We start from the raw sequence: 13,219 nt of genomic DNA on the forward strand, positions 1-13,219 counted from the left end.
CATCTTGTATTTTGTATTTATTTGTTTGACCTTACTTTCTTTGCATAGCCCTGTAATCAGAGAATATCTTCACTGGATCTGGATCCTTATCAAGAGCTAATTGGATGTGGTCAGACACAAGGTCATTCGGCTGTTGGGAAAGAGATTTTATGCTGATTTTTTTTATTGATGTAATGATTAATTGCTTCAGTCACTGCGTCATATTGCTGGGATTTTCTGTCTTTACACAGGCTTTGTGCTTTTTTGGAAAAGGAATTGCAGATGAAAGGGAATGACAGGTCTTCTATTTCCTAGGGTCCAGTGTTCACAAACTGGTTGACAGAGACTGGCAAAAATATATGATTGGATAATTGTTTTATGTGAATGACATTCATTTTAGTGAGTGAAAAAATGGTTTGGATTACTGGAAGACAAAATAAGTTGTTTTAAACCAAAATAACATGATTTTGGGTTCCCTGGCACTAAACTAATGGAGTTAAGATTTAAGATTAATGCCATGTCATTTTTAATGCCATTCGTCAAGCTATTACCAAATTGAATGCACTGTAATGAGATCAACATCATCACAATATCAACATGCAACACTTAGGGATGGAGGGAGGAGAGATATTTTGGGTTGTTTAGTTTCAATATTTGTGATTCAGTTTTAGCTGAAATGGCTTCTTTGACATCTTCTAAAATTAACCTAAAATTACTTTTAGTTACATCCGACATTATCATAATTCAGGCATAAGACAAATAGAGTGAGTTAAAAGTAAAATAATGCTTTGTAATGTTCTAAGAGGTTTAAGGACAACTAATGCAATTTTGTTCAGTACAGTACTTCAGCATAATTAACCGTAACTGCATATCCTGGTGGTAACCCCACAATCAAAGTGCCACAGGTTAGCTGCTGGCATCCAACTTTCAATATGGGCTACCAAGTCAATGTAATGAACTCACTTTCGTCAAGGAATTACCGTTAAGCTTTGGGAGAACATAATCCTACACAAATAATTGCACAAGGTTGCTTTGAAATGCAGAGAATGTGAGTCGGTAGCAATCATCTTAAAACAGCCTCCCGCCATTAGGCAACACAGTGCTCCCAAATGGGCAGGCGGAGCTTCAATAAATACCTAATTAATACACATTTCGATTAAAGAGTTTAAACTGTATTCTCTTCCACCTCTCACTCTCCCCCCAATATTCATTAATCAGACCACATGTATTTACAGCTGTTGTGTAGCATGGCATGAGGGTGAATGCCTAGCGTTCATTGGCTACTCACCACGAATTGTAGCCTGCTTAAGTGGTCATGGGCATATGTGCCTTATAATCATCTAGGCAGAGCAGTGCAGGCACTTATTCAGGCATGTGGGAGGCGGCTATCCTCTGGGGAGCAGCTATGGCTCATGGTTAGCGATAGTAGACTAGAAAACTGTTGACTTATTGAGGTACTATAATGACTTAGATGTACGATTCATTCAACTAAATGTGTACAAATAACAAAATTGTCAGTAACTCCAAAAATCTGTCACAATGTGGATTTCATTCTCAATAATGCTCAAAATTCCATATAAACGGCATTTGCTCATGAAAATGATGCAATGTGCCATTGGTGCCTTTTAATGAGGTCAAGCACTCGGACATCAAGCTAACAGATTCAGTGCTACAGAAACAAAATCAGACATATAAATTCAAAAATAAAGATGATTAAGTAAGATAGGGATTTTATATTAGAATTGCTGTTGCTTAATATATAGATAAATTTTCATTATTTTAATTAAATTTATATTATATAATATATAAAAAGAAAAATGCCTTTTAGTAAGAGTAAACATAAATAAAAAATAAAAGATATTAAATCATGCCAACCATACAGAATGTTGGCTAACGCTTGCAATGTGGCAAGCACTTGTAATAAACATTACTATATTATATTTAGATTTAACTGATTCTTAACTTGTTAAACCGAATAAATGTTCTGAATTTTCATGAAAAAAACTGCAAACATGAAATATCCCCAGACATTAGGAAATTAATTCCAGCATGAAAACTGTTGAAATGTGTTGATGTGGCAGTTAAGCTATTGAGATATAAATACATCAACTACATAAATTGTTATCATGTAAGGCACTCAAAGAATGAGCCAATGAACAGATTATTTGCAAAGTTTAAAAAAAGAGTTTTGAAGATCTGCCCTTATATAGTTTCTGCCTGGACTGCAGATCCACCACTATAAAAGAGGCCAGAAGATGAGATGGATGGACTGCAGGGGATTTTCAGGTTATTACAACTGGTGGTAAGTATGACTGATGCTTCAGCTGCTGTCTTGGAGGGACCATTGCATTAGAGAAGAGATTTTTACACTCTTGTTTTCATGGAGCTTCTTTTCATTTATTTAAATGACTACTTCCATATTTAGGCTACCTGCCTTCTGTTAACTTTTTTTTAATGGAGATTTATTTTATTGTATATTATTTAAGAAGCCGTTACATAATAGTTAAATACATTGAGGTTTTATTCAGGCATTTGTTTGTATTGCATATGTTTTGGGAATTCATGTTTTGAATGACGTTTTCAGTGTTTTCAAACCAAGTCAGACCGCTGTCCAGGAGAGCTGCTTTCTAGGAAAGACTATTGATTTAGAATAGGGAATCTTGCGTCCTTGTTTTCATTAAAGGAGACATATTATGGTGTTTTCCCAACAAGTAAACAAAGTATATGAGTTCCAGAAAACATGTTTTTGAAGCTGTTTGCTGGAAATAGCTTTTAGGAAAAAAGATCTCGCTTTTCCCCTCTGTTTCAGTCCCTTCGGAATGCGCTTTTTCTGGTGTCTGTACCTTTAACGCAAATGAGCTGCTGCCCATTGACCAATGAGCTATCAGAGTGAAACACAGAATGGAGGAGAAGTGATGGTTGCCGTTTACGGACTACCGGAGCTCTATATCTATAGAATAGGATATCATAATAATAATAATAATTATATATAGCGAATTATATAATATTATATCTAATATCACGGCCAAAAGCTATGTGCCCATCGGATGATATTATGAATCATAAAGACTGCGTCTGATGTCTCTCGTACTTCCACAACAAGTAAAGACTCGTAGTGGGGGTTATCTCGGCTATGGTTGAGAATAATTGGGGGAAAGGAACTTTGGCCTTGACTCTCTGACGTCCATATTGATCAGCGAGATGGAGGAAAAAGGGATTGTTCTCCCGGAGCTGAGCTTCCGGACTGCCGCCCAGCTCCCCCCGCCGGAGCTGCCAGGGCTGCCGGAGCTGCCGGACTGCCGCCAGAGCTTCGGCGGCAGTCCGGCACATCCGGCGGGGGGAGCTCGGTGGCAGTCCGGCAGCTCTAGCGGAGAAATGGATTGTACTTCCGGAGCTGAGCTGCCGGGCTGCCGCCGAACTCCCCCTGCCGGAGGATTTTTAAGGAGGCTCACCACTCTGGATGCTGTCGGATTTCCGAGAGCTGACACAACGTAGTAGTACCTCGTCGTATCCGCGGTGATCTCCCGCAACGCGAACTGCGCTTTGGTCTGGGCGAACCATGCCGACGCCGACGATTCCCAGAATGCCTTATACTGCCTCCCAAAAAGACGACATCGAGAGCGCCAGAGCACAGCAGCTGCGGTCACTCAGCCTGCAGACGGAGTCCGCCGCTACAGGTGACCAGCTATACACCGCGCTCGGGCCCCCTTCCTGTCCCTTTTCGCCAGGAGCAGTCGACGATAAGAGGAGTCAATGGGACATAGCATCGGATGCTAGCAGTCTGCCCAGCCACCAGCACGTGTCTGTGGGGCTCCAATCGCCACCCCCCTCCGAACAGAGCTGCTACAGTCGGCGCTTAACAGAATACAGCTTCGATGCAAGCGGACCAGGTCCTCCTACGCAACAGCACACGCCATATACTGGTCTAGGTGTCCCGTCGAACCAATCACCTTGGTTGGACCCCCAACCAGACAGCCGTGTCATTCAGCAGCAGCCGTTATCCCCCCAGCTGGGACCACCTACCCAGCCTCAAGATAAGCTAACATCATCGCTGTGCACAGCAACCACAGTATTGCGGTCCCAAACAGGTTGTACACTAGGCCAAAGGCAGCAGAGCTACATGTTGACTCAGTCCCTGCCATCAACAATAACTTCTGCAGCATATCAATATGCTCCAGCTATGCCTGCACAGCCTACATATCAACCCCAGACAGCGTATCAATATGCTCCATCTACGCCTGCACAGCCTACATATCAACCCCAGACTGCATATCAATATGTTCAAGCTACGCTTGCACAGCCTACATATCAACCCCAGACAGCGTATCAATATGCTCCAGCTACGCCTGCACAGCCTACATATCAACCCCAGACAGCGTATCAATGTGCTCCATCTACGCCTGCACAGCCTACATATCAACCCCAGACTGCATATCAATATGATCAAGCTACGCCTGCACAGCCTACATATCAACCCCAGACTGCAACAGTGCAGTACCCCGCACACCAGTTACCAGCTGCAGCTGCTCTCCAGCCAGTTGGCCAGCACCCAGGAGGCACGCCTCAGCAGTTTACCTGTCAACCACCCACATGGGCAGTGGCGCCCTTACCATACACACCTGCTGTCCCCCAGCAGACAGCGTATCAGCCTCCGCCAGTCATCCCAACTCAGCCAGCCTATCAGCTGGTGCCTCTACCACCGTACCAGCTGAGCCATCATCCACAACCGGTGTACCACCCCCAGCCTACTCCAACAACTTAGCCAGCCTATCAGCTGGTGCCTCCAGCACCGGTCCAGTATGCCCTTCAGCCCCAGCATACACCAACACAGATGCCATTCGCTCTCCAGCCTCCCAGGCAGCCAGTCCCAGTACCAAAACTGCCTAAGTTGGTCAACGACAATGAGAGAAACTTCACTGACCTTAAGATGGCGCTGGACCACCTACTCAGTCCCCACACTGAACTCTCTGAGCATTACAAGTACCGTGTACTTATGGAGCACCTGGTTCTGGATGAAGCCAGGTTGATAGCACAGTCCTGCAGGCATTATGCGCAGCCCTACACCGCCGCCATGCAGGCCTTACAGCGGCAATACGGACAGCCACATCAACTCGCGCAAAGTGAGATTGCCACGATCCTGAACTCTCCTGACCTCAAAGCAGGAGATTCCAAAGCCTTCCAGAGCTTCGGCCTTAGCGTCGACCTGCTAGTGGGAATGCTTACATCGCTGGAAGGGCCCAACGGAATGGAAGTGATGTCAACCGGCCAGGTCGATCGGCTCCTGAGTAAGCTCCCTAAGCAATCGAGGGACGGCTTCGTGGAGCATCTACAGGCTCAAGGTCGCCTCAATACAAACAGCCTAAACCCGTACAACCTTCGAGACCTCTCCGACTGGCTCAGGGTGAAGGCTGAAGCTCAAAGACTGTCCGCAAGAATGGCACAGCGCCATCGGACTGAGTTAGGGTTAGGGTTAACCCTAGCCAGGGTTAACCCCCAGCAAGTTCCTGTGCCCAGGCCTCGCAACCTCTCAGTTTATCATGGCTCCGACAAGCCTAAATCTGACAGCCGTCAGCTTTCAGACACGTTTAGGTCGGAGGCCAAGAAGCAGAAGTTCGAGAGGATATGTCTCTTCTGCGAGAGTGCCGATCACTACCTATCACAGTGTCCAGACATCGTCCGGCACTCACCGGAAGAGATCGAGAAGTGGATAGCAGACGGCAAGCGTTGTCGTAAGTGTGGTCGCACCAACCATAAGCAAGATGCCTGCACCCTGAAGAAAGCTTGCAGTGAATGTCAGGAGGTTCACCTCAGAGTTCTCCATACCATTACCAAACCAGGTCCCGGTGTCTACCTCATCACGCCAGAGGATCGCGCCTCACTAGCCAACTCCAAGCAAGGAGGAAAGGTGTACCTCAAGGTGGTGCCAATCATCCTTAGCCATGGGAGCAAGTCGCTACACACCTACGCGATCCTTGACGATGGGGCCGAACGCACAATAATACTGCCAGCTGCCGTTCGTCACCTGGAACTCAAAGGCGAAGCCGAATCTCTCGCTCTGCGGGCGATCCGCCAAGATGTGGCTCGCCTCACTGGTGCGTCGGTAAACTTCCATGTCGCCTCCCTGGCACGGCCTTCAGAACAGCACCTGGTTAAGGGTGCCTTCACAGCGGGACGGCTAGCCCTGTCAGAGCAATCTTACCCCGTAACTGCACTTCAGAAGCGCTATAGCCACTTGAGGGGCCTCCAGCTGCATAACTTCAGTAAGGTGCGTCCGCTACTGCTAATCGGTGCAGATTGCACCCACCTGATCACAGCCAAAGAGCCCGTCAGGTTCGGCCCCAGAGGTGGACCCTCAGCTGTACACACAGCGCTCGGCTGGGTGCTCCAGGGTCCAGATGGTCTCGGGTCTCATGCTGCTTCATGCTACTTCACATCTCTCAAGCCAGCGCCAGACGACTACTACCAACATGTTGAACGTCTCTGGCAGCTCGACGTCCTCCCGTTTCGAAGCGAGAAGCTAGCAGTACGGTCCCGTCTGGACCAAGAGGCCGTGAGCATCCTGGAAGCACGCACTGAGAGGGTGAAGGTCATTGATACATTCCGGTACGCCACACCTCTGCTCCGGGCTAAGGACGCGCCACTGCTGAAAGCCGCTGCTGAAGCAGTCATGCCAATGCTCCGCAGCACAGAACGCCGACTGGAAAAAGACCCAGCTAAGGCTAAAGTCTACGAAGCAGAGATCCAAAAGCTCATCGATGGAGGGTGCGTTACCAAGCTCAGCAAAGAAGAGACGGATAAGTCCAGCGAGTCATGGTTTATTCCCCATCACCTCGTTCATCACAATGGCAAGGATCGCCTAGTCTTTGATTGCTCCTTCACTTACTGCGGCCTCTCCCTTAATGAGCAACTCCTCCCGGGTCCAACCCTTGGACCATCACTCATCGGGGTCCTCCTGCGATTCCGGCAGTATGCTGTCGCCATCAGTGGAGATATCCGGGCAATGTTCCATCAGGTTCGTCTCCTACCAGAGGACCGGCCATTGCTGAGGTTCGCCTGGAGAAACCTGCGACGAGAAGAGCAACCTAACATCTACCAGTGGCAGGTCTTGCCGTTCGGTACAACAAGCAGCCCATGCTGTGCAACGTTTGCGCTGCAGAAGCACGTCAAAGACCACGCAGAGGGAAACGAAGACATCCTGCAGTCCATAGAGCAGTCGTTCTATGTGGACAACTGTCTCCAGAGCCTTTCAACACCCGAGTCTGCCAAGCTCCTCGTGGACAAGATGCGGCAGTGTCTGGCCTCGGGAGGATTCGAGATCCGGCAGTGGGCAAGTAACTTCCCATCTGTCGTCTCCCATCTGCCTTCCACTGCCAGATCAGAGAGCACAGAGCTATGGTTAACTGAGAAGAGCACCGACCCTCAGGAGCCGGCTCTGGGCCTACGGTGGCATTGTCCGACCGATCAACTTGGCTACAAGCCCAAGCCGATGGAGAGCGAGATTCCCACCATGCGCCACGTGACAATATGATCCTCTTGGATTCATCATTCCCTACACAACGCGGGCCAAGGTTCTCGTCCAGAAACTGTGGGCGAAAAAGAGGAGCTGGGACGACCCAAACCTTCCTCCTGACATCCTCGAGGCCTGGTCCAGCTGGGAGAGGGAACTCCCCGAGCTGGCAAATATCTCCCTACCGCGAACCACAGGACATCGCCAATGATGCCACAGAGTATACAATGCATGTCTTCTGTGATGCCTCTGAACAGGCATACGGTTCGGTAGTTTACCTCACAACGAAGAGTGACGACACCGTCCATGTCTCATTCGTTATGGCAAGGTCTAGGGTGGCTCCGAAGCGCCAGCAGTCAATGCCACGTCTAGAGCTCTGTGCAGCATTGACAGGAGCCCAGCTGTCCTCCCTCGTTCATCGAGAGCTCACCTTAAGCATCACCCAGACCTTCCTTTGGACTGACTCCACCACTGTCTTAACCTGGTTGACATCCGAGTCCTGCAGGTTCAAGGTCTTCGTTGGAACCAGAGTCTCAGAGATTCATGACCTGACGTCCTTGCACACCTGGCGGTATTTGGACACGGCCAACAACCCAGCCGACGATCTCGGCCGCAGCAAGACTTTGGTTGAGCTGGCGGCGCCAAATCGGTGGATTCAAGGGCCATCGTTCCTCCGTGGTCCACCTAAAAATTGGCCATCGCTTCCCACCTCCACAGAGCCAGAAGATGCTGCTGAGCTCAAGCACAGTATCTTCTGCGGCCTCACACAGATGAGTCTGGCACCTCAAACACCAGACGTCACACAGTTCGACAGCTGGACAGACCTGGTCAATGCCAGCCAGCAGTTATTTGATGGGGCGGCGGCTGACCCATCCCTACCTCAACCGGACCTTCTCGACGCCGAAGCCCTCCTGCTGAAGGCTAGCCAAGCAGACTGCTTCCCAGGAGAGATTAAGTGTCTCAGGGCTGGTAAACCAGTACTGCCCAGCAGTAAGCTCAGTACGCTTACACCGGAGATGGATCCAACAATGGGTCTTATCCGAGTCGGTGGACGCTTTCGTCGTATGGACACTTCCTGTTCTACCGACATCCACCCCATAGTTCTCGATCCCTGCCATGCGGTAACAAGACTCCTTATCAAGGACGTGGATGCACGACTACTCCACCCAGGACCCGATAGGGTCTTCGCCGAGATCAGGCGCAAGTACTGGGTCCTGCGTGGGAGACAGTTCATCAGAAGCTACTTACCGTCTCTTCAGGTCCGCCAGAAGTGGCACCAACCTACCGATGATCTTCTCCAGGACACTGTCGTGATGATCGTCGATCCTCAGCTGCCGCGTGCTCATTGGCCCGTTGGGAAGGTGGTCAGGCTGAATGCCAGTGCGGATGGATGCATCCGGTCTGCTGAGGTCCAAGTGGGGGACAAGACTTACCTGCGACCAGTAGCACGCCTTGTCCGGCTGCCAGCTGTCCCGGACGCCGATGCTGATCCAGGGACTTCTGTAGCACCTTAGGGAATTTATTTTGTTTACAAAATAGCCATGCTATTCAGGGGGTGGCTGATGTAAATTCCCTATTAGTTTCTAATATCGTATCGTGTATATATATATATATATAATGTATATAGCGTTATTTCTATTCAGGCACTTTGGGCAGCCCAGGTAGCGCCGTAGGGTCCTAGAGTTACGAGTTGTACGGGGCTGTGCCAGAGTTCGTTGTGCGCGACTGTTTAACCCGCCATGACAGAGAATGCGTTCGTGAAGAGTGTCAAAGTCAAAGTCAAAGTGTGTTTATTGTTGCATGTACCAAATTGCTTAAGCACAGCAAAATTCTTACGACTTGGCAAGCATCATTCATCTACGCAGTAGACGTCATACATATAACAAAAATAACATAAAACTCTAAAACAATATGACAATAAACCATATAAAATGTAACATTAACATACAACAAATTAAAAAACAACCTATTATGAGGGGCCGCCCGGGACAGAATTCATACTTGGTCTTACACACACTATTATACTCTCTCACATACACTATTATACTCTCTCACATACACTAAATACTCTCTCACATACACTACTACTCTCTCTCACATACATTACTATACTCTCTTACATACACTACTATACTCTCTTACATACACTACTATACCCTCTCACATACACTACTATTCTCTCTCACATAAACTACTATACTCTCTCACATACACGACTATACACTCTCATACTTACATGTAAAAGGAGTTTAATAGTTTGAATGAAACGGAAGTGAGTTTGAGTGAAACAGAAGTGAGTTTGAATGAAACGGAAGTGAGTTTGAAATGTTCATAAGAGTCCGCAGAAATCGAATATCAATATTATTTTAGTGTAATTACATTGTGTATATGCACAAGCCATCTTATACAAAGCAGCCGAAAAATAGAAAACCGAAACGCTACTATGTTTTTTTTTAGAAAACTGCGATTCAGGGTTTGAATTCTGCTATTGTCGTCTGATTCATTGAATCCGCTGTGTTTGCCAGGGTCTCAGGGTCTTCCGACTCTGGGGAAGAGCCTGCTAGTTTACGCACACCCCTTGCGCATTTGTTCTCTCAACCACACGTGAGACGTTGTTTGACATGCTGGATATCGTCAGAAAGGTATTTTCATTGGCTATTAGGATATTTAAGGCCCGTCCCCGACCCTTGCTGTCTGCTGGTGTAGCTGTCAATCAAAGTATACACGCACCGTTTTGATAGTGATCGCCTCATTGGCTTGTAAGGCTTGTAAACAAGGAAGTATTGGTCTTACAGACATGTGGGAGGGCTCTATGTCACCGTGAGACCCTGGCAAACACAGCGGATTCAATGAATCAGACGACAATAGCAGAATTCTAACCCTGAATCGCAGTTTTCTAAAAAAAACCAGTAGCGTTTCGGTTTTCTATTTTTCGGCTGCTTTGTATAAGATGGCTTGTGCATATACACAATGTAATTACACTAAAATAATATTGATATTCGATTTCTGCAGACTCTTATGAACATTTCAAACTCACTTCCGTTTCATTCAAACTCACTTCCGTTTCATTCAAACTCACTTCCGTTTCATTCAAACTATTAAACTCCTTTTACATGTAAGTATGAGAGTGTATAGTCGTGTATGTGAGAGAGTATAGTAGTGTATGTAAGAGGGTATAGTAGTATGTGTAAGAGGGTATAATAGTGTATGTAAGAGAGTATAGTAGTGTATGTAAGAGAGTATAGTAGTGTATGTAAGAGAGTATAGTAGTGTATGTAAGAGAGTATAGTAGTATGTGTAAGAGAGTTTGAATGAAACGGAAGTGAGTTTGAATGAAACGGGAAAGTTTGAATGAAACGGAAGTGAGTTTGAATGAAACGGGAAAGTTTGAATGAAACGGAAGTGAGTTTGAATGAAACGGAAGTGAGTTTGAATGAAACGGAATTGAGTTTGAATGAAACGGAAGTGAGTTTGGAATGTTCGTAAGAGTCCGCAGAAATCGAATATCAATATTATTTTAGTGTAATTACATTGTGTATATGCACAAGCCATCTTATACAAAGCAGCCGAAAAATAGAAAACCGAAACGCTATTATGTTTTTTTTTTTTAGAAAACTGCGATTCAGGGTTAGAATTCTGCTATTGTCGTCTGATTCATTGAATTCGCTGTGTTTGCCAAGGTCTCACGGTGACATAGAGCCCTCCCACATGTCTGTAAGACCAATACTTCCTTGTTTACAAGCCTTACAAGCCAATGAGGCGATCACTATCAAAACGGTGCGTGTATACTTTGATTGACAGCTACACCAGCAGACAGCAAGGGTCGGGGACCGGCCTTAGATATCCTAATAGCCAATGAAAATACCTTTCTGACGATATCCAGCATGTCAAACAACGTCTCACGTGTGGTTGAGAAAACAAATGCGCAAGGGGTGTGCGTAAACTAGCAGGCCCTTCCCCAGAGTCGGAAGACCCTGAGACCCTGGCAAACACAGCGGATTCAATGAATCAGACGACAATAGCAGAGTTCAAACCCTGAATCACAGAAAAAAAAACATAGTAGCGTTTCGGTTTTCTATTTTTCGGCTGCTTTGTATAAGATGGCTTGTGCATATACACAATGTAATTACACTAAAATAATATTGATATTCGATTTCTGCGGACTCTTTTGAACATTTCAAACTCACTACCGTTTCATTCAAACTCACTTCCGTTTCATTCAAACTCAATTCCGTTTCATTCAAACTATTAAACTCCTTTTACATGTAAGTATGAGAGTGTATGGTCGTGTACATGAGAGAGTATAGTAGTGTATGTGAGAGAGAATAGTAGTGTATGTGAGAGGGTATAGTAGTGTATGTAAGAGAGTATAGTAGTGTATGTGAGAGAGAGTAGTAGTGTATGTGAGAGAGTATAATAGTGTATATGAGAGAGTATAATAGTGTATGTGAGAGAGTATAATAGTGTGTGTAAGACCAAGTATGAATTCTGTCCCAGACGGCCCCTCATAACCTATATCTCTGTGGCACTATGACATTATAACAATATAACATTTAACATTAACATTCCACAATTAGAGTACAGTAGAAGGGCTAGCAGCAGTTTAAGTGTGAATAGAGGATAAGTTGAAAAGACATGCTAAGGATAAGTTAAAAGTTTTTAAAATTGTGCAAATATATCTATGAAGTGAATTGTATGAGTGGGGGAGCAGGGAGTAGGTGGAGGTGGCAACTGTTCAGAGGTTCAGTGTTTCTGATTCAGAAGCCTTACAGCCAGGGGGAAAAAGCTATTTGTGAGTCTGGTAGTCCGTGTTCGGATGCTCCGGTAGCGTCTACCAGACGGCAGCAATGAGAAAAGTCCATAGCCTGGGTGGCTGTTGTCCTTTAGAATCTTTTTTGCTTTCCTCAGGCATCTACTATTGTAGATGCCTTGCACGGAGGGGAGATGGCTGCCGGTGATACGCTCCGCTGTCTTCACCACCCTCTGCAGGGCCTTGCGGTCGGCAGCGGAGCAGCTACCATACCAGGCAGTGATGCAGCCTGAGAGGATGCTCTCAATGGTGCATCTGTAAAAGTTTGTTAAAGTTTTTGAAGACATGCCAAACTTCTTGAGTCTCCTCAAGAAGTATAGCCGCTTCTGTGCAGTTTTGACTGCTGAGCCTGCCTGCATGGACCAGGTTAGGTCATCCTTGATGTACACACCGAGGAATTTGAAGTTGGAGACTCTCTCCACTTTAGCTCCCTCGATGTGTATGGGGTCCTGACCCCCCCTCTGCAGCTTCCTGAAATCCACGATCATTTCCTTGGTTTTGCAGACGTTGAGAGACAGGTTGTTGTCTTGGCACCATTCTGCCAAGACCCTTACCTCATCTCTATAGGCGGTCTCATCGTTGTTAGAGATGAGACCCAGGATGGTAGTGTCGTCTGCAAAAAGAAACGAGTGAGTAATATTGAACCACTTGTATCTACGTAATATAAATGTTATATACATTCCGTAACTCAGTTCCTTATAGTGGCCGTGATTTGTGTGGTTCTGCTACTGTGTTTATTGTTTCACTCACGAATTGGGTAGCTAATGTATTAGCCTGCACCTCGTGTCGTGTAGCATGTGTGCGCAGGCGCGTATCAGACGCGGGGGATGAGTACGATGCATCCCCCTCACTTCTATTGGAAGGCCATTCCATCCCCTCCACTTTTGTTCGTCAAATCCTCACAAAAATCAGCTTTTCTAATA

Source organism: Gadus morhua, chromosome 4, assembly GCF_902167405.1.
Source record: "Gadus morhua chromosome 4, gadMor3.0, whole genome shotgun sequence".
Lineage (NCBI taxonomy): Eukaryota > Metazoa > Chordata > Actinopteri > Gadiformes > Gadidae > Gadus > Gadus morhua.